This window comes from Thermobia domestica, chromosome 4, assembly GCF_964235325.1.
Source record: "Thermobia domestica chromosome 4, izTheDome1.hap1.1, whole genome shotgun sequence".
Classification (NCBI taxonomy): Eukaryota; Metazoa; Arthropoda; class Insecta; order Zygentoma; family Lepismatidae; genus Thermobia; species Thermobia domestica.
In genome coordinates, this window is record NC_137457.1 from 126,192,070 (window position 1) to 126,216,334 (window position 24,265).

The following is a 24,265-nucleotide window of genomic DNA, read 5'->3' on the forward strand; positions in this document are numbered from 1 at the left end:
CTTTAACCCTAGAACGCAGAACATGGGTCAAAAATGACCCAGCAGCAATTTATGTATACTTTTTTGCCTGTAATATTTGAGGGAGAGTAGCTGTTCTTTGTGACATCTTCTATTGGTTTGTTTACTACATAAAAATAATGTACTTAAGTTTCTTGGTTTGCTTTTCTTTTTAACATTTTATTTTATATATTTATATACGCAGTATGCATATCATGGGTCATTTCTGACCCGTGGTATATTTGAGTATTAGATTAGTATTATATATTAGTATTAGTATATAATACTAATATAAATCTTTATATAAGTATTAGATTAGTCCTTTACAATTTATTTTATTAAAATGCAATTGTATTATTGTTATTACTACTACTACTGGTCTTGTACTTTGAATCCTTCACAAAAAAGAACCCACAATATTTTGAGAAAAAAGCCGGGTCCAACATCGCGTGCCAAAATCAACACACCACGGGAAGCTTTCGAATTACTTTTTACGCCAGAAATCGTCGAAGAAATAAGAATGTGTACCAATCTTGAATGTCGTCGTGTTGCAAACGAAAAACAGCGACAATGGAAGGAAGTAACGAACGAAGAATTGCTTGCATTTTTTGGATTGTTACTTTTAGAATGTAAAGAAAAGAGTTGGGATGTGGCTGTTTGAGAGGTGTTTCTGGATTCTAGGTCAAATCCTATGTATTGTGCTACAATGGGTGTCCAAAGATTTGAAGATATTCGAAGAATGTTGAGATTTGATGACAAACGAACACAAGCTGCGCGTGAGGAGAGTGACAGACTAGCTGCTATCAGCTTTGTGTGGGGAAAGTTCATTGCAAACTGCCGACAACTTTTCAATCCTAGTGAGTGCGTTACGGTGGACGAACAATTAGTCTCTTTTCGTGGCCGTTGTAAGTTCTTACAATACGTGCCAAACAAACCAGGAAAATATGGTATTAAGATATTTTGGGTTTGTGATTCCGCAACGTCTTACGCTATAGATGGGATTATCTATACAGGACGTCATCCTGGAGATTAAAGACAAACGAAAGTTAGAACATTAATAGTGAAGAGTTTGTGTAATCAGTTTGCCAATTCTGGAATAAATATAACAATGGACAACTTCTTTACAGATATTGAATTAGCACAGGAATTGCTCAATAAAGGACTAACAGTCGTTGGAACAATGCGTCACAACAAACCAAATATACCACCAATTTTGAAACCGAACAAAGACCGAGAAGTGCGGTCATCTGTTTTCGCATTCAACAATAACATTACACTCACCAGCTACGTATCTAAGAAGAACAAGTGCGTCATTGTACTAAGCACAATGCACCATGATTCTAAAATCGATTCTTTCAATGATAAGCGTAAACCTCAAATAATTCTCTACTATAATAAGACGAAATCAGGGGTCGATAATATGGACAAAATGGCCAATACACACACTGTGAAACACCATTGAGAAAATGGTCAATACACAAACTCGTCGATGGCCAATGGTTATTTGGTTCAATATGTTAGATGTTGGAGCTCTGAACGCTTATATTTTATTTACTGCAATATATCCAAATTACTACAAGAACGTGGCGTTTCAGAGACGATTATTTCTTACAGACTTGTGTGACAAACGTATCAAACCATACATCATGATCAGAAAGAATACACCTACACTTCAAAAACATGTTTTGATTGCTATGGAAAGGGTTGGAGTCCTCTGTGATGGCAAGAAAGGAACTCAACCAACAACGGCAAGTAACAAGAGGAAGAGGTGCCAGAAATATCCCACAAACAAAGACAGAAAGTCTTCCAAAGTTTGCATGAAGTGCGAAAAGTGTGTGTGCGCTGAGCATTCAGTTACATTTGTTGTTTGTGAATTGAGTTGAGTTGATTTTAGTTTAGCGTCCCTTTCAGCAGTGAGGCTATATGAGACGTGGACCTACTGATTAACGTGGAATCCGAACCACATGAGCTCTCGCCGGGAATCGAACCCGGGTCTCCCACGCCAATTGTTGTTTGTGAAGACTGCAACGGCAAGTAAGAAGAGGAAAATGTGCCATATGTCAGAGAAAGACAGAAAGCATGGAGTGTGAAAAGTGTATGTGTGTAGTGAAGATTCAGTTTCATTTGTTGCTTGTGAAGAATGGAATGGTCAGTAAGAAAAGACAGAGGTACCAGAAATGTCCCATAAACATAGACAGAAAGTTTTCCAACGTTTCCATAAAGTGTGAAAAATTGTGTGTAGTAAACATACAGATGCAATAGTTGTTTGCGAAGACAGCAAATATTGAAAAGAGGGACCTTCAATGAAAATACTTAAAATCTTTTACGTATTGTAACTTGATGGACACAAGAATTTTGTGCTGATAACTGCATTATCCAGCAATATTGGTTTCTTTCTCGGTAACTTTACGCAATATTTCCTAGTATATAGTCAAAACATTATATTTTCATGTTGTAGTGTATATTAATAAAAAAATAACAAAAAATTATTATAAATAAAGAATTTAATCAAAAGAAACACTAAATTAATGAGAAAATATGAATAAATTGTTTTAAGCATACCAAATACACCTATAAAATTGAAATTGAGTATAGGTCAAAAGAGACCCATTTTATGGTAACTACGGTGCAATTTATGTCATGCGTTTAGGGGTTAAAACAGGAAGAGAACATTCGGATTTTTTACTTTTACACAATTCGCTACACGGTAATACTAGTCACTTCCCGTTCTGCCTAAAAGCCCTTCAGCACCTTGTAAAAAATATTTTAAGTGATCTTATCTTTAGGCAGAACGGGAATTCCCGTTATATCTAATCTTTCGAGACAGGGAATTCTTATCAGGGAGATATCTTTTCTAGCAATTATTTCTTTATCAATTCCAACATATTCTGTAAGGAGAATAAAAATTTCTTGAAGTTTCGTAATAAATTATATAGGCGGACTATAAATTACAACTAGAAGTAAAATATCATTTTATCTGTCCAATAACAATGATTAGCTAATTTGGTAATGGAAAGATGATGTTCCATATACCTACGAGAACAAAATTGAATATAATATCTATTAATGTTTTCCGGTATTAAGTTCTAATTATATTTATCTCTTCTGCATATCTTCACGACCCCAGATTCAGAAACCCTGCTCTATTGATACAATGGGTTACTAATGTGTTAGTTTCCTTTTCGAAACATGTATTGTGTAATGATTATTAATTCCCAAAATACCCAAGAATTCTTATATTAATGATTGCAGTTAAACAGAATATCAACAATCTCCTTTATCTGAAAATAGATTAAAATTGACTATAGTTTTTTTCTTTTCTTACTTTTGTCTTTCCTCTTTTTCTTTAATTCTATACTAAGATAATATTTCCCATTTTTTATATGATCCTACGTCAACCTTACTGATTTTTGTCCTATCGAATATGTGGAATAATATATAAATTCAACGAAATGAGTTTTTCGAAACAAATTTAATCAAAACTATAAATTATTTTCATAAATTTTAATTACTGAATTATTTATTATTATTATTATTATTATTATTATTATTATTATTATTATTATTATTATTATTATTATTATTATTATTATTATTATTATTATTATTATTATGCGATATGATGCATTCTACATTGCATATCAAGTTTCTTCCAAATACACTTTAAAGTCATTTACTAAATAGCTTGTTATTTGATCAAGTAAGTACCTAGCGTACATGAAACAAGATAGTTTTCTTCCTTGTGTTTCTTAATTCATTTTATTTTTCTCTAGATAAGTGGTTACTGTACCATATATTCAAGTTGTTATACTAATTATCGTGCTCGTTTCAAATTATACGCTAATTTGAGTGTCGTTCTTTTTTGTTGGATTTAAATAATTTAAATCATTTGTTATTGTTTGTAACTTAATTTAAATTTCTTGATTAGTTTTCAATTGTCTATGTGTTATAATACTAGCAATAATAAATTAATCCTAATGTGATTATTAGCGTCAAACTAATTATATTCTGTGAATCTGTGAGATGTTACAGTTGCAATTATTTTCATTGTAATTAAGTTTTGAGATGCTTTGTGAAAGGTAACATGTAGTTCGTTAGATTAAAACTATACTTTTTCTTTTTTTTTCAAATAGTTTGACCCAATTATTTCCCTTTTTCACAATTATCTGATACGAAAGAAATTTTTTCTAAAATATATTTTTCTTTGTACGATAGAAAATTGAAAATTTTCTCTACTTTTATTTGTTTACAATACAATACGCTGTTAGTTTTCTTAACATACATATAACTTGGAATATTATATGAATATAATATTAATACTATAATATTCTTGTGTTGATAAATTCATATACTTATTTTGCTTTATTATTTTCTAGTAACTAAACACATTCTCTGAATAACTCATTGAACACTGGGACTGAGTTTTTCTAGCACTATGTTGCTGCATAATAGTTGCTGTCGATTGATAAATAAGAATAAATGATTACTATTCACAATTACATTCCAATAAAGCATGAAATTTATTTTCGATTTCATATATTTTTTCTGATAAATCATACACGTGCCATTTATCAGCAAATAAAAACTCTTAATTTTTCTTTTCGAACATTCTTCATACACTTGACAAATTATCGGAACCATTAATTGTAAATCTACATTGTTTGAATTGAAGTAAAATCTAATCAAATACTTCATAAACATCAGTCAAATGACTATTACGTTGTGTTATCTTGAACATAGTGTTCACTTATCTCTATTTTTGTCTTACTATAATTCAAATTGTGGAATGAGAATTCGGTTTTCAAATTTTTATTTATAAATATTTCTCTACATGCTACTGAGCTGTATGCATTACCAAATTAGCTAATCACTGTTATTGGACGGATAAAATATTTTACTTCTAGTTGTAATTTATAGTCCGCCTATATAATTTATTACGAAACTTCAAGAAATGGTTATACTCCTTACAGAATCTGTTGGAATTGATAAAGGAACGGCTAGAAAAAAATTCTCCCTGATAAGAATTCCCTGTCTCGAAAGATTAGATATAACGGGAATTCCCGTTCTGCCTAAAGATCAGAGCACTGAACATATTTTCTACAAGGTACTGAAGGGCCTTTAGGCAGAACGGGAAGTCACTAGTATTACCGTGTAGCGAACTGTGTAAAAATAAAAAATCCGAATGTCTCTCCCTGTTTCAAAGTGTAGATATAGAAGTTTTCTACTATTTCTGAATGTATCTAGTATTTCGGATATATGCCAGTTTTTGTATAAGTAAATAATTTCAAGTACTTTGATTGTATCATTTCAATCATATCAATGTGCTTAATTTTAGCTGACGAAGGCAGAGTCGTATATTCTAATTGCGACACACAAAATAAAACTAGAATTTCGATAATCTAATAACGTTTTGAAACTCTTTGCCTATATTCATAAAAAAGGCAAGGTATCTACATGCATTATTAATAGTTGTTTCAGTATGGAAAGTAAAAGTTGCTTTCTATCATATAACAATTCTATACCTTTAATAAAGATAGGGGTCTCCAAAATAGTTCCTTTGATTGTATAATCATTTTAATATTATTTTCTTTGCGAGTAAAGGAAAGAGTATAGCAGTTATTCATAGTCAACTTAATCTTTTGTTGAAACACCAGTTCGACATAATCTACAAGTATATATGCAGTTTTACACAGTTCCCAAGCGAATTAATTTTGGAGAATATATTAAGATCGTCCGCGAATAGAAGAGTGTTAGAATAATGGGTATAAAACGGTAGATCATTTATAACTAAAAATAACAAGAATAGAGCAAGTATCTTACTTTAAGGGGCTTCAGAAAAGGCCGGGAATTTTGAAGCATATCCTACGCACATGGCTACCTGTTTGCGGCAGCCGCAGCTTTTCTTCACTAGAAGTCGCGTCGGTAACGCAAGATCATGGCTGCTTCATTTTAAAGATTGAGATCAAAGAGACAAAATGTCGATAATGTCCATCACTGCTTCCCATTGGATTCTCATCGCCTAGAGCAGAACGATTGACTCTAGGTAGCGTCGCTGCTATCATAGATCAGGGATGCGCTTTCGAAACAGAATAGCAATACTACAGCTGTAATGAGTGAAGGCTTTGCCAAATCCAAGATCCATGCGAGTGACCTTGACAATGAAAAGCATTTAGCAAAGATCTTCCATTTTTAGAATAGAAACATAGAGGAAGTATTAAAATGTGGCACCGCTAACCACCAACACCATAATGAGAGTTCATCTGCAAGAAAAGGTGTGACAAAAACATCCCTTCTTCAGGTTACTGTTACTACCTAAAAGCGTGATCTCACATTGCCTATAACTGTAACAATAGCATGAAAAAGGAATTTATGTTTTCATTATTTGTCAAACAGTTATTAACAACTCCCAGTTAAATTTTATTTCGTAAAAATATTAGATTGCATTGTAACTAATTTAAAAATTCAATAAACTTAATAAACCTTTGATAGTAGACAAGAATAATGCTGTAAGTTTAAAAGTATGTATTTTTTTAGGGGAGCACTGGCGCAAACCCTGGGGAATGATGCATACATGTCACCTCAATCTTGGAACTGGAGAACTTCCCCTCCCCAATAATCCGATTTAAAATGTGTTTTAGGAAAGAAAAGTGATGACTTGTGTCCAACTGCCACACAGGAAGGTCAGATGGAATTCACGTCCCTCGACTTTTTTCATTTTTAAGAAAAGAATCATAATATTTCAAACTGAATTTTCTCTGGCTTGTTTAGTAATCACATCATTCTGTATTAATTCCCCTCCCGCTACTTCGACGCAAATTGCGATAAGCTACAGAGGTATGCACATGCCCGCCCTTCATGCTGGAAAGTTGACATACACATTGTGAACCTCATGTTCATACCGTAATATTTTTCTTGAATTTGCTTTTATCATTGTCCAGTATTGAAGAGTGCTTTTCCTAGTTCATTGTTTCTGTAAAGTATTCACAGAAGTTAAAAAACAATGTTGTGGAGCTTCAGAGGAGCAGTGTTTCCTTCAACATTGGGAGGCGAGCAGATTTGAGGCTTATTCTGATGTTATATTTATTAAATATCACTTTGTTAAACAAATCATCACATTTGCCCACAAAAAACATCTCAAATTGGATTATTGGCGTGACAGAACTCTTAGTTGTGATAGTTGTCAACATCGTTCGTGGGTTCATACCTGTATTGATAAACAGTTTATTTTTGATTAAATAGGAATTGGGTTTCCACTAATTGACATTGCAATAGACATTAATATACTTCTGTTGGAATTAAAATTATACGCTAAAGATATAATAGCGTAAGAAGTTCAAAATACATTGTATCGACAATACTCAGATGCTTTATCTGGTATGGTCGTATGTGATTAATCAATGCAGTGTAATAAAATGATCCATTTCAACGATTTGTGTTTTTCATTTCAAATACTACCCCATGTTCTGACGTGTACTTTTGCATCATGATAAATGTGTTGCCAGATGGTTTTTTTCCAAAAAGTTACGACTCTTTATCAATGACGGCAAAAACTTCAAAATTTACAACAAAAGTTTTCGAAACAAAAATTTCAAACAAAACTTTCAAACAAAAAGGTTTGAAACAAAATATTTGAAACAAATTTTTAAAACAAAAAATTTTAAACAAAAATCGAAGAATGTTTTTAAACTAGAAATTTGGAAACGTAAAAATTTCAAACAAAAAATCAAACAAAAGAATCGAACAAAATTTTGAAACGAAAATATTTGAAACAAAAAAATGAAACTAAATTTTCAAACAAAAAATCAAAAAAATTGGAACGAAGAATTTTAACAAACAAAAAACTTGCAAACAAATAATTTTTAATGTTTCACGATTATCCGTCAAAGTTTATCCGGTTTTTAACTATTCGATTAACAAATAAACGGTTCGATTATATTTAATGAGTGAGTGCAAAATGTTGAACGAAAACGTTGAAACCAAGTTTATTAAACAGTAATCGACAAATGTTGCACAAAACTTAAAACTGAATGCAGCAAAGATTTGAAAGTCATCAACCAAACAGATTGCATGAAAGAATGTCATCAACCAATCAGATTGCACGCAAGATAGTGATCATCCAATCAAATTGCATCAACAATAACTTTGCCAGTGTCAGATTACAACACCTTGCGACTAAATTTCAGTGTTGCTTTTAGAATGTGTGTTATAAGATTCAATAAGTTTAGCTATCAAATTTCTAAAGCTCAAGGGCAAATCAACCATCAGCAATGATCCTCGAATATGAGCTGTGACTAAAGTTCAAAGTATTGTCTCAAATTTCGCGCCTTATGTTAAAATTCTGTTTATCACAATTCCCAAATTTAAAGAATGGTTCTATGTACCTCTCTCCATATACCTGACTTAAAATTAACCATACCATTATATGTTCAATAAGGTCAATAATGTCCGTCAATTGTTTACTTTAGAAGAACCAATATTTTGTAGAGGTTTGACTCAAACTTAAGAAGTACCACAACAAACGAAAGGAATCCCTGTACACTACTTCATCAAGGTCAATCACGTGGTGCATCGTATTGGTGAGGTTTATATTTGGTCCATACGGGGGAATAAACAAAACTAATAACGTAATTTCATTTTGACAATTCTCAAATTATCGTACAAAGTTTCAATGCACCAATGTCCTTTACTCCTGATCCCATCACAGGTCTGTAACTGACTACGTGACCATATTAATATTTGACAATGATTTACCAAAAGAGTGGGACACCACCCGATTTTAAGAACAACTACCAATTATTGATATGACAATAAGAAATGTACCGCTCCTAAACTTTACGATTAGTACACAAGTACACCTGTGTCTTATTAAAAGTAATAAATTCTGTACTCACTCAATGACAAAGCCGTATCAAAGAAGCTAAAATAGATCAGTTACCTTCGAAATTTTAATACTTAGCCATAAGATGGAAGCTAATATTTTTCAAGGGGTCCTAGAAAACGTTTACCGTATTGCGTTATTTGATAATTTCCAAATTTAAGGAATGGCTCTATGTACCCCATCAAAATTTGTGAAGGAACATAAAAATATAAAGGTAATAAACCTCTGTACATACCCATATAACGTGCAAAACCCTTATAAAGTGAACAAATTGAGTCAATAATCAAACACGTGGTAATACTAATTTCTTGTAATTTTTACCCATTAGAGATGGGTATATAATGTGAGGTTTATAATGGTATACATTAAGAACCTATATTATTATTCCAAATTAGCAATTTCCCAACTTTCAGGGTGAGGCAATGTACCTCTACAAAATTTTAAGAAGAAAGCATCGATGTTCGCATGACTTATAAAAGAAAATAAACCCCTGAACACATTCATATGTTCAAGTAAGGTAATAAAACCGCATCAAAGGGGGTCAATAATTTCCGAGATTTGAATTTTAACATATTTTGTACATTAAATGGAACAAAAATGGACCACCCAAATTTATAATCATACATATTATTTTCCTGAAGTTCTATATTAAATGTTTACATTTGGCAATTTCAAAAATTTAACGTTGGAGGTCAATGTACTCCTCCAAATTTTTCAGCGGATGCACCAATGTATCTATATCTTAAGAAATAGAATACACTCCTATAGATGCCCATATAATCATATAAGGTAATAGGATCTCATCAAGTGCAATAAAATTGGTCAATAATCTCCGAAATTTGATATTTTGGTGATCCATGAAAGGGAACGTGATGGATCACTCAAATTTATAGTGATACAAATTGATGTCCTACACTATAATACCAAATGCTTATATTAAACAACTTCCAAAATATAAGGGGTGGGCAAAGGTACCCCTCCCAAATTTTAAAAGGGTGCATTAATATACCTATGTCTTATGTAAGGTAATTGATCCCTATACATACCCATATAATCAATGAAATAATAGGATCTCATCAAGGGGGATAACTTGGGTCAAAGCCAAACACGTGGTTGTATTAATTTTCGACAATCTCTTACTCCTAAAAGGGAACGAGACGGACAACCCAAATTTATAATAATATATACTAGGGTCCTATACTACAATACCAAAAGTTTAAATTGGGCAATTTCCAAAATTTAAGGGGTGGGTCAATGTACCCATCCCAAAAAATAAAGGGGCGCATCAATGGACCTATGTTTTCTGATAGGGAATGGGCAGCTATACATGACCATATAACCATATAAGGCAATAGAACCTCATCAAAGGGGATAAAATGGGCCAAAAGCGAAACACGTGGTACAACGTATTGCTTACGTTTATAGTTTGGCAATTTTGTACCCCTAAAAGGGAACGAGGTGGACCACCCAAATTTATAGTAATCTATATTAGTGTCCTATACTGTTATGCCAAATTTTTAAATTGGGCAATTTCCAAAATTGAACGGGTAGGACAAGGTATCTCTCTCAAAAATTTAAACGGATGCATCAATATATTCATTTCTTATGAAAGGGAATGGGCTCCTTTATACGCCCAAATAACTATATAGGGTAATAGCACCTCATCAAATGGGTTAAGTTAGGTCCAAAAACCCCGAAATTTACTTTATGGCAATTTTTTAGCCTTGAAAGGGAAAGAGACGGACCCTCAATACTAATTGAGATACATACCCTGGTCCTAGCCTACCATACCAAATATTTAGCCTTGGCAAATTCCAAAATTTAAGCGGGTGGTCCTATGTACCCCTTCCAAAATTTAGGAGTTGGGAAAAGGTAGCGCTAGGTCTAGCGGGGTGGTTCTAAGTACCGCTAGGTCATTTACCCCGATCCAAGTTCATTGACCTTTGACCTATGACGTCAAAAATTGTGTGAATTTCCAAAACGCGATGAGGTAGGGCCCTTACTACTATAATTCGATCACATGCTTAATTCCTTTCTAACATTTCTGCTGTTTATAAACCTTCGCACTCGAGAAGGGAGAAGAATGAAAGAAAGAAAAAGGGAAAAGCAAAGTTAAACGTTTTACAGCCGGGGCTTATTCCAGTTCATGCTTACAATGTGGCTCGCGATCACTAACTTTAATGAGAATCACAATAATATATACTCTCACTAGTTGCCATTGTTGGAAATGGACTGCCATTGATACAATTGTAGTTGCCATGGAAATTTGTTGCCATTGTGCAAAAGGACAGCCTTAAAACTAGTTTTTGAACAGTCAATAAACAATCTCCACTCTGTACTTATATGTGCATGTCCAAGTGTATCCATCAGAGCACAGACATTATTACAAAACACTAAATCATTTTCTTGAGAATAATAGTTTTGAAACTATGTATAAAGGTTTCGAAAAATACACACTTTAGTGTCACGATGGAGCAGATTCCAGTCTTTAAGTCCAGAGGCAAGAAGTTCTGTCTGTATCTTGAAGAGTTTAAATCCCGTACGAGGTTCACCCTGAGTTATCAGACGGTGATTCAATGTAGATGTGCTTCCTAAATAAGTAGAATCATCTTCTTCATTTGAAACTTCAGTAGTTGCCTCAAGTACGTAATACTCATTTACCGTAAGATGGGGAGGAGGTACTGGTACAGGTAATTCTGCACTGTGCCGTGTCCTTAGATTTACTGGTTATTTCTTTTATCATACAAAAGTAGCAGTCTGAAGAATGATCTTTTGGTTCCCTCCAGATATTCGGTACTGCGAAGTTCATGTTTCGTTCACCATTTGCGCACCCAGTCAGACGTTTCACGCAAGTACAACAAATGTATTGAGGAGCAAAATTCTTATCTTGGTCTCCTACACAGCATACAATATAACTGATAACACTTCCTCACAGGTGGAGTAAAACATCGACGTTGCGATTTAAATGTGAGCTTCCCACATACATAACAGAAATTGTCCGGTTGATTTACAGACTTCCTCGGCATCTTGTATCCTGTAAGGTATCACACACACATACACACAGGAATCTACACTCCATCAAATTCCCAAAAATCCCTCTAGAAATTCCTCATAAAAAATTTAAAACAAACGAACATTTTACCTGCACATTGTGTGCACAAACGATGTATAAATGATCGCGACAATTTGTGGTTCAATCGAACATGGTGAGGCTAGCACTTAGACAGCTTCCCTTTCTTTTCATTCGGTCGACGCACCTGGTAGCGTAAAAACAAAACTTTTGCCTGCGCATTACTGTAAAAATGATGCACAAACGATTGAGATAATTTTCTTTTGAATCAGACGTGGGGAGGTGCTACCAATTAAGCAGCCTACACTTTGATATCTTTTTGGCGCGCCCCTAATTGTGTACAAACAAAAATTTCGCCTCCAAATTTTTGTACAAAAACGTACAAACAAGTGCGACAGTTTGTGGTTGAAGTCGACATGGTGGGAGGGCTATCAATTAGACAGTCCATAGTTTGTCATCGTTTTTGCGGCGCCCCATTTATGTGCAAACAAAAATTTCAGCTGCACATTTACGTACAAAGACGTACAAATAAGTGTGACAGTTTGTGGTTGAATTGGACATGGTGGAAGGGCTACTATTTAGACTGCCTCCACTTTTTTCGTTCTGGCGGCGCCCCTAATTGTGTACAAACGAAAATTTCGCCTGCACATTTCTGTACAAACGATGTACAAACGACTGAGACCATTTTCGATTGAGTCTTAAAAGGTGGGGGGCTGTCTAAATGGACGTGAAAAGGGGTACTGCAAAAATACATGTAATTCATATTAAGCACGATAAGAGGCAATGTTCATTTCAGATTTTCCAGGGCTGCGGAATTGAATAAACGATGGCTGAATATAGTACTGTGAAAATTCTGGTCACTCAGATTGAGCACGCTCGGGAAATGCTCTAGAGGAAATTTCGAAGCTCCACGCACAAGAGCCACCTTTATAAACATCACTGACTGCCATTTCAATAATGTGTTTTATGGTCTTATATCCGTGTTCCCATCCTTTCTCTCCCCTTCCAACTTGATACGTGATAGTTTTTCTAAAACGATAATCATGCCTGTTGTTCTGTATGGTTGTGAAACATGGTCGCTTACTCTGAGGGAAGAACATAGGCTGAAAGTATTTGAGAACATGATCCTGAGAAGAATATTCGGACCCAAGAGAACGAGAATGGGGAATGGCGGAAGCTTCATAACGAGGAACTACATAGTTTATACGGTTTACCCAACATCGTTAGGGTCGTCAAGTCTAGCAGGCTTACGTGGGGAGGTCATGTAGCTAGAATGGAAGAAAGTAGAAACGCTTTCACAGTCTTGACTGGTAGACCCATAGGAAAACGACCATTAGTAAGACCTAGGCGCAGATGGGAGGATAATATTAAGATGGATTTCGCAGAGATAGGAATACAAAGTAGAAACTGGATGCTATTTGCTAAGGATAGAAGTCAGTTTACAGCTTTTGTGAACGCGGCACTGAACCTCCGGGTTCCATAGGCCATAGAGTTAGTTAGTTAGTTAGTTAATTCCCTTTCTGCATCGAGGTTATAGAAAATGTAGACTGAAAGATTATGATGACATTCAAACACAATAATCGTCCAGATTTTGTAAGAGACTCCCACTGGTAATCGAACGTGTGACTACGTGCACGAAAGGCGCGCGTGGTCTTCATAATTAAGTTGTATTTACATCTTACAAGTTGTGTGTACTTGTAATAAATGAAACAATGATAAATTAAAATTATAAGAAAATCTTAACAAAATCTTTGTATACGTTTAAAAATATGTTGAAAAGGCTAGAAATCTCTCACTCTCCCTCCCTCCCATGTCGTGGTGCTATTTAAGAAGTATGCTTTAAAAATAATAAAAAAAACTCTACAGTTGCACCTACAACTTATAGCATCTACTGCTATTACTGATGATTTCAGAATACAATGCTTCAACTAAAATTGCAGAAACGGTCAAAGACATGCGCGAATTATGTGGGCCTGAAGTGTATAGGGTTTGAGAATGCGGGCGCTTGTTAAAAATGTTGGAACAATTGCCCTAGAGGATCCCGAAACTTTAATTTAGAAATACAGCGTCTTGTATTATTTCCTACTTTATAACACTACAATAATATTCTATAAGAACATTGTACTTCTGCTAAATTACCTCGCTGAACAGTACTAAATGATCACCGAAAGCTAACATGAAATGGAGGCTCCACACTACTAGATCCGCTTCTTCTTTAGTTAATTACACATTAAGTATAATACCGAAATACCATTATAGATAAAGTGAAACTGTAGAAAAAAATGAACCTTTCCTATAATAATAATAATAATAATAATAATAATAATAATAATAATAATAATAATAATAATAATAATAATAAAAATAATAATAATAATAATAATAATAATAATAATAATAATAACAATAATAAAATAATAATAATAATAATAATAATAATAATAATAATAATAATAAAATAATAATAATAATAATAATAATAATAATAATAATAATAATAATTCAATTTCTTAAAAATAGTAATCAAAAATAGATAGAGGAAACTGCCATCTGGTAATAATTATAAGGAACTAGATTAAAACGTATTACCCATTTCTCAACCCACTGAGGAAGAGAAAAGTTGAAAGTAAGAGATGAAAGGTAAGAGAGGAATAGAAAGAAGAAGAATGCAGTTGGTCGACGATTTGAAAAATGGAATCAAATATTGGGAATTAAAAGAGGAAGCTGAAGATCGAGAAAAGTGAAAGAAGAATTTCCAGACCAGAACCTAAGAAAACACAATCACACTCACATCTCCCATTAGTCCCAGTTCCTGCCAACATGTAGAATACTTAGTAATAATAATAATAATAATAATAATAATAATAATAATAATAATAATAATAATAATAATAATAATAATAATAATAATAATATACCACGATAGCTGCTTCGACTAAGGCCCATATTTATAAACACTCCTTGAACTGTTCCTTGACTTGACTTTAAGGCTTCCTCGGATAAGTGCTCCTTGAAGTTCAAGGACTACTTGAAAAAAGTCATATTTATGAACCTTCCTCGGCTGTTCCTTATCGAAGGTTGATTTCAAGGTAGACTCAAGTAAAAACGTCATAGAAATGATGAGATCATAGGCAACAACCAATAAGCATTCACAAAATAAAAGAAGAGCAAAATTCTAATTCAAAGTAAGATTTTACTATCAAAACACAATGACAGAAATTAATAAACGAATCGTATATACTAATGCGGGAACAGCATACTTAAAAGAGCTTGTGCTTAAATACAGGCACATAATTGAAAATAAAAGGACAGATGGATAGCCACTCCAACAGAAGAGCAATGCTTGGGATGATATTGAAAAGGAATACAATGCCATTCCTGATCATCGCAAGGTGAGTACTAAAAATTTATTTTTAGTTACTTTACTGATACTTATATGATAATTCCTCACACAATTCATGTTTTAACGGTAATTGTTTAGAACAGTGGAGTACTAGACAAACACATTATATTGAAATTTCTCTCGTACTCAATGTTGAAAGCTATAATATACGGAAATGTTTGTTGTTCAAAGTATTCACTATTATCTGCAATGCTCGTGTGCAGTTTTACAGTATGTCGTCATAAAAATTGTAATTTACGGTTAAAATGAGTGAGTACATATGAAATTGGATTGTATTAGATACTAATTTCTACGGGCGGAGTATTTCTGCATATCGTGGGGAAGCTGTATTTTATGGTTATAAGAGTATTGTTACTAGTGTGAAACCATTACTAGTAGAAAGTCGTTGAGTACTCACAGTAATATTTGCATTACATTATTTGCCACAAGGGTAATTTCTTGTATGCCATACATCTTGAAACACTGTTAAAAACAGATTAAGATATTTGTAAACATAAAATACAATGCAAATATTACCAGGGCGGGTAGCTGCACATCAGTTAGCACTCATAATCAATCTGTGAGAAATTATAACGGCATACAGTAGAAAATAAGTATGTAGTGTGTATTAGGGAATCGAGAAACCGAGAAAAACAGCCTTACGCCTATTTCTCGCATTAATCATATTTTTATGGCACATTAGTTTACACACATATTATCAAACTGTTTGTGATTGTTGGGGTATCAGCAAAGGAAAAATATGCAGGATGTCTTAGGGAATCATTTAAAGCCAGAATAAATGACGTATATTAGTTTTTATTTTTATTTTGATAGCGTGCTGTAAAATTGGACGCATATGCATATAACTACTTTAGGGCTATCACGTTTTACATTACCTGTGGATAAATTTTAAAATAAATCTAGCAGAATTGTTTCAAGAGGAGTGCACTTAATAACGTTAAAATCGAATGTAAATATCCATTCAAGGCGACGAACAGCGATGTTAATCAACCTTTCTTACGCGTAAAATTACAGAGTAATGTATAGTAAGTCAAAGTGGGTTAGGTTCTGCTTGTTTCTTTCTCAACTTTGATACAACTTAATGAAACAACTAACACACGATTAAATATCAACATTGTTCACATTAACCCTGTTGACACTAAGTAGTTTAAAAAGACGGACAATTCAAACGATCATAACACTATAGCATTCAGAGACACATGTTCATTTCAGAATTCTTTTCTTGGTTATGCCAATAAGGTGCTCCACATCCGTGCGACACTCGCATACAGAACCATGTTTATAAAGTTTTCTCAGCTGCGTGAAGAATCTCTCGTGAGAGCAAATCAAATGTTTCGTAATTTTCGCTAGTAGTGGACTGAGTCCGGAGAATTTTAGTATGGGTTATAGGAAGAAACAATTGAAACAATCCAACTTCACCTAACGAGAGCCCTTTATTGCCGGTTTAAGAGCTTGTAAAAAATCAGAAAGTCCAGTTTCCTGAAAAGCAGAAATGCAGTGAGTTTCTTCTCATATGTAAACTCAACATACCAACTTCAAAATATCTTAGGGTCGTGGTGCATCGGGTCCTTGGTTCGATCCCAGCTCGCGCCAAGTGAACTTTGTGGTGGACAAACACCGTGTTAGTGGGCTTTTAGCGGTTCTCCAGTTTTATCCGACTTTCTTCATTCCACCATTTAATCCATTTCTAATCATCACCGTCTCCTTTAGCCTAGCCGCCCTAACGTGGGACGTAAGACTTAAAGGTACTAATTTTATTCTTCAAAATTACGACACATATTTTATTCTTCGTAAGTATGAAGACCTTTACCCAAAACACACATAAGGTTCATTACGATCTGAATTGTTTGAATAAGAATATGCTGTATTTTTTATAAATCAATTCTAATGAGACAGCATTTTTTATCTAAATTATTCAAAAGTTTTCACAAACTTACACAGTGTTCGTGGTTTTCCTCTGGGTTCTCCCGTTTCCTCCCACTTTCTTCATTTCACTATTTCATTTATGTCGCATCATCGCCGTCTTTTTAAGTCTAACCGGTATATCCGTGGGACGTAAGACTCAAACATTTCATTTCATTTCAGACAGAAATTGCTTGGCGTAACCAAACCTATCCGAAATTACTATGTTAAAATATATACAGTAGAACCCCTCTAATCTGTTAGCTTTGGCGTTTATGGTATGGTCGGAATGTAGAAAAGGTCGAATTATTAGAAAATACAGAAGAATGCGGACTTACAGTAAAATAAACAATCTCTGAATTCAAAAATGGCTGTATTGTTCTCTACAATAAAAACAAACAGTAAGCTCTATAAACCGTGGAGTATAGTACAGAAAACTCGCACAACGAACGAAACCATACAAGAGATGACGGAGCACTAAAGCAGACAAGCGGTAACAATAAGTAAATAACAATGCCGTAACAATAGATCCGTGAGTCACCGATAAGTCGGGACAAGTTCGGTTCAAGCGCGGACGGATGAACCGGAGGGCTGACGAGAGTGGTTTCTACTGTACTACGAGCAGCAGTAATACCAGGGAAACAAAACTAGTGTCAGGTTATAGCAGAAAATTTACTGTAAAGTAAAATCATACATTTCTTAAGTCTAATTTTAACATGTTTACCTTCAATATTGCCAGGTCCCCGGAGAAGTCTTACCTTCTGCTTTACCACCACTTCTTCCTTCCTTTGATTCACATACTTCCTTTGATTCCCATCCAGTTATTTTCCTTGTACATCGTACATTATCCGTACACTATATTTCTGTAGGCTCATTTGTGTCTCTCAACTGTAAGGAAGATTGCATCGTTGTTGATAGTGCCGTTATTTTTCAGAGAACATCAAAAAAACTGAAAAAGTTGTGGGACAATCTCAAATCTGAGAGAAAGAGGCAACTAGCAATTCTACGCAGAGAAACTTCGGGAACAGGTGGAGGTCATCCCCCACACTTCCCGAAAGAAGATTCATGTGACTCAGTAATTTCTGTGGGTTCCTCTGAAATCATGGGTGCAATTGATAGCGATACTGTAGCCCTGTCACAGGTTCATAAATGTTCTTAAGTTGTAACAATATTCCTCTTGCTGTGAATAAATTTTTTCATTATAAATTTAATACATTATATAGTGTGATGTGAATTATTTATTTCTATACATAAAACAAATAATTCGTTCCTCTAGGGACAAAGGGTCGTATCTAATTTTTTAAACTTTTCCAGGAGACAAGTTTAATGATTTTATCATCATTTATTTTATAGTGTTCAGTTGAAATTTAATTTGATATCGCAAGTCATATACCTGAAACGAAGGAAATCAAACTAAAGGTTTAAAAAGACGATAGAATAAAGAATAAGAAAAAGTTGAAGCTTGTATCCTGGGAAAGTAAAGAAAATGAGATACGCCTCCTTGCCTTGAGAGAGATGAATTTTACTCAAATTAAGTTTTAAAATATGTTATTGACTATTTAGGTTTTTAGTGTGTTTACGAAAACTAATACAAGAACAAGTCATAAGTGTTGCAATATACTGTTACATATCATATCTGTACTTGTATACAACGGAAGAAAGTTAATACAGGTTGAGTCAAAAGTCCTTGGATACCTGCATAAATTTGAAAATCGACGGGAAAAGTAAAAAGTGATGATTGGAACAGAGGTTTGATGAGGGGCCGCAACTTTTGGAGTGTATGTCATTCATGGCCGCCATCTTGAAATCCGCCAGAAATTCAAGTCAATTTTTTTAAATGGGAAGAGGCTATGACAAATTAATTAACACTAGCTTGAGCTCAGGAATTTAGAGGTATAATTCGTATTTTTATATTTTGTACAGTTTAAAAGTTATTAATGTTTAGATGTGGGAAATTACCTTGATACTTACCCAATTCTCTCTTTGTTCCAGGTGACCTAAATTGGGTCTGACACGTGAACAGAAGATCGAAATCATCCTTATATTATTGGAACGCAGCTACCGAACAATAGCAGCTGACTACAACAGACGGCACCCAGACAGAGAACCGGTATCGCACAGTACGGTGGCTCACGTGATCACCAAATTTCGGCAGACGGGTTCTGTTCAAGATAGGATACGTAGTGGGCGACCAAAGACTGCCAACAATGAGGAAACTGCAACGGCGGTTGTTGCGTCCTTTGTGAAAAGTCCTTTACAAAGTACCCGTCGTGTGTCCCTATCATGTGCAATAAGCCAATCCTCCGTTGTCCTGATATTGCACGCCAATCAGTGGCATCCTTACAAGCAGCACATACAACTAACTGAACGAGGATGGCCCTGATCGCCGGTTGCATTTCTGCATGTGGGCTACTGAACAACACGAACTGGATCCTGCGTTTGCCAAAGGCATACTGTTCATCGACAAGGCGTATTTCATTTTGAACGGGGAGGTTAATCAACATAATTGTCGATACTGGTGTGACGCAAATTCGAACTGGGTTGACCCGAGTCGAGAAGATAGTCCAGCGAAGGTGATGGTGTGATGTGGCACATGGGACACCCGCATCATTGCGCCATTTTTCATTTACAACACTTTAATTGCACCACAGTATCTGCTGCTGCTACAGTGTCTTGTGTAGCCCTGCCACACTGAAAACTGGCGGCATTTTCCCATCTTGTTTTCATCACGATGCAACCCCTAAACACTATAGACTTGGTGTACTTGAATGGTTGAATGAACAACTGCCAGGGAAGTGGATTGGTCGCCGTGGTCCCGTGGAGTGGCCGCTCAGATCCCCTGACATAAGGGACCTTGATTTTTATCAATGGGGACATCTTAAGCAGATAGTGTATGCTGAGATAGTGTATGATTTGAGACACCTGGAGGAACGCATCCAACAAGCCAGTGACCAAATGTCGGGAGACATTCTCCTCCGCGTGCAGTCAGAGTGGCTGCGGCAACTACAGCTGTGTATTGCACGGGATGGTCAATACGTAGAACATGTGTTGTAGCATTCAGTGTCAAGGTAATGTCCCACCTTTGAACATTAATAACTTCTAAACTGTACAAGATAGAAAAAAACAAATTACACCACTAAATTCCTGAGCTCAAGCTGGTGTTATTTCATGTGTCATACACCCCCTTCCCATTTAAGAAAATGATTTGAATTCAAAATGGCGGATTTCAAGATGGCAAAAGATAAGATTTTCAAACTCATGCAGGTGTCCAAGAACTTATGACTCACCCTGTATTTAAACTATAGCCGGCCTAATTGGACTGTATGCAGGCACATTCATACCACTTCCTCGATTCCACGTCAATAAGATATCTTGCCCTTTGAGTCGAAGAACTCAATCACTTTTACTTCCATCACATGTTGGTTGTTGAAATATCGTAGTTAGAGAAAATGGACCAGAATCTAAACAGGTTGCAATTCCAAGGGGCAAGGTCTGTACTATATGCTGGATGTGACATCACTTAGATGCCATCAAAATTATATTTTTTTTGTTGCGTCTTTCGATCCGAGTGTGGTTTGGCATTATCTTACTGCAAAAGAATGCGCTTTTGGTTTACCAATATAGGATAATTTTTGCCGTACTGCAACGTACATTCGTCCAATAGTTCAGTATAAAATAGTGTTGATGGTATTTCCGTTAAAAGCAAATTTTAGTTCCACCACGCACAGAAACATGACTTTTTGTTCGAAACGGCCCTGTTTGATTACCGGTTTTGGAAATTGGCCGTTGCTTAAACGCGAACGTTGTTTTTGTACATTCATATTTCGGGCAAATATCCATCTTTTGTCACGTGTGACAATTACACACATTGCGTGGATTTTACAACAGTTGATGGCACCCACTCTCCTCTGGGCCTGAACTGTTGTGAACTCATGTTGCACAATGCGGAACTCTTCATGTTTTCCCGAGTTCGTAAAGGCGACACACTACAGTGTACTAGCACAAGATGAGTCTGTTCGACAATCATTGTTATCTGGTAGATGGATTGTGAACTCAGAATATGTTATCATGTGGCAGCCGAATCTTGGCTGGTCTACGATATTTCTAAACCCTGCACGACATTTCTGTAACTTGTCTGTGGTTCATCGTATCATCCCTTTCACATGACAAGTATTTTGGGTACGTACAAAGTGGAACTGGGCCAAATCTTCAGTCACTTTTTAGTAGCACTAGCTGTGAATGCTGAATTATATTTGATACGCGAACTATTATTGTATTATTTCGAACTTAACCATAACGCTGCGGCAGCATTATGTTTAAGTTCGAAATAATACAGTAATAGTTCGCGTATCAAACATAATTCAGCATTCACAGCTAGTGCTACTAAAAAGTGACTGAAGATTTGGCCCAGTTTCACTTTGTACTTACGGTCGACTACGATATATCATGAGGCTGCTGTTTGGGATCGACAAGTATTGCAAGACTTATTACTTATATTGTATCATTATGGTAGTAGTTTTTAAAATCTAGACGATATATCGTATGTAGTTTGTATTTTTCTCTTTTATTTTTTAACTGAAAAGGGGAATATAGCAAGATAATATACTGCAAATGTTTATTTACAAATCCATTTGCACTTATTATAAAAGCACAAAATTTCAAAACAAATACATTATTTGGTTTTACTATTTAAATACATAGGTTGTTATTGCGAGTTTGATCGTGTCTGAGGATGGCACACTAATGTATCACCTGACACAAAAAGGACTGATTTTCCAAAGGATGTTACGGATGTGAGCACGTTTAGTTCAACTTCCGAGCATGGTAGTCTCTTATCACCTTCATCTACTGATCCAACACACATAAGTGGAAATCATTCGCAGTTCACAGGTACGGTATTCATTTGCAGTTTTTATTCTGTTCTTGGAGCAAATCTGTTTTCAACATTAGGGGAGACGAACAAGAGCTTTCGTTTTTCCTTATATTTTATAAGGCCAATATATTGATGAAGTTGAAAAACCATGTTATGGAGGATCAGGGGAACAGAGCTGTTTTCAACATTGGAAAGAAGCACATTTGAGGTTTATACTGAGGAGGGTGAGAGATCACAATCATGTTACGGTAGATGAATCTGATTTCTGAGGTGCGCCTCTTGAATATTATCTATCAGGCAATGAAGATGAAGTAGTGGTATATATCAACATTACAAATCAGTGTCGTGAACACAGTCTGAAATCTATTTTTGGTTCTGAAGGAGAAAGGGTAAGCGCTGGACAATGATAAGTACAAGTTCTCGAAAAATATTATGGTATCTACATGAGGTTTATAATGTGTGTGTCAAATTTATAGAATGTGCTGAGAGACGTATCCTCCTCTGCCACTTATCACAATTTGCGACCCAGTAGCGGGAGTGGAATTAATACATATTGATGTGATTAGTAAATGCACCAGAGCACTAAGTCCACTTTGAAATACTAAAGAATACCATTCTTTTTTAGAAATGGAACAAGCCATTAAGCATCAATTTCATCTCATTTTCCTTTCTGTAGTGTGTCACAAATCAGATTACGCCCCCTGATTACTGGGAAATATTGTCCCCAACTTCCAACAATTAGGACATCGCCAATCATCCTCCCTGGATTCGCGTCCCTGGTGCAGACTCTCACCAAAAATTAGCTTTTCATCCAGTAAATTTGATTGTATACAATGCGTACACTACTTATTTATGAAAATAAATATTCCTTCATAAATGAGACAGTTTGGAAACTTTCTGATAGTTTTTTGTAAGATAATTGTAGCTAATCCTGTGCTTAACATTGAATAATATATAGATAAATTGATTCTGTTAAACTGTACGACGCCGTTGTATTTTCTTCCTCTCTTCTTTCTCTAGATATAGGAAAAGAACGAAAAACATGTATGAAAGTATCGGTTATTCTGATTTCCTTCCCGCTTTCAAAATTTGAAAGCGGTCTGAACACAAAAGTGCTTGGAAAATTTTTTAGTCAGTAAAGCTTATGGGTTCAGAGGGCGTAGCCGGAGAGGAATCACCGGTTTACACAGTGATAAAAATATTTCGCGTGCAGGCATTATGGTTCATTTATGATCCAGCTGTACCCAGGATTTTTTAAAAATTATTTTTCACATGAAAAGCAAATATTTTATAGTCATGTTCAGAAAGCTCCACGCAAGATCTCAGCAAATTAATTATAAGTTTTTCTCAGGTTCTTTCTATATAGCATATGCGGGCCCGTGACGACCCTACGCTCGAAAAAACGTTGTGCTCCCTCGCCGCATAACTTCCGGCCACCCCAAGTTATCACATAATACAAGTCCGATTATGTTAACATAGCAGCAACAGGTAGGGGCGTACAGAATCAAATGCACGGATTACGCTGGTAGCCAATAAACAATTATCTCAGCTTCTTTCAGCGCCAGTAGCGTCGTGATGATAAAACTCAGTCGCACTGTTATAGGTGTACCAACATTGTTTTCAGTATACGTCTCCCTTAATTTTTTCTCTCGAGGACACCTCTTTTTTTCTTATCATATGCTTCAATCTCGGCTTTTCTAATATGCAGCTCCTAGAAATTTGTCGCCCTGGATATTGGTGAATACAGGCCAAATTATATGTGCAAAATTGGATGGCCACGGGTTTACTTTCGAGGATGGGTGAACGTGGTTCGAAAGAATGCTTTAGAATATATACGGTCGCTTACTCTGAGGGAAAAACATAGACTGAAAGCTTTTGAGTACAAGATCCTGAGATGAATATTAGGACCCAAGAGGAACGGGAATGGGGAATGACGGAAACTTAATAACGAAAAACTACATAATTTATACGGTTTACCAAACATTGTTAGGGTCATCAAGTATAGGAGGCTCTGGTGGACAGGTTATTTAGCCAGGGTGGAACAAAGTAGGAATGCTTTCAAAGTCTTAACCGGAAGTTCAATCGGAAAACGACTTTTAGGAAGACCAGATAGGAGAACAATATTAAGATGGATCCCGCAGA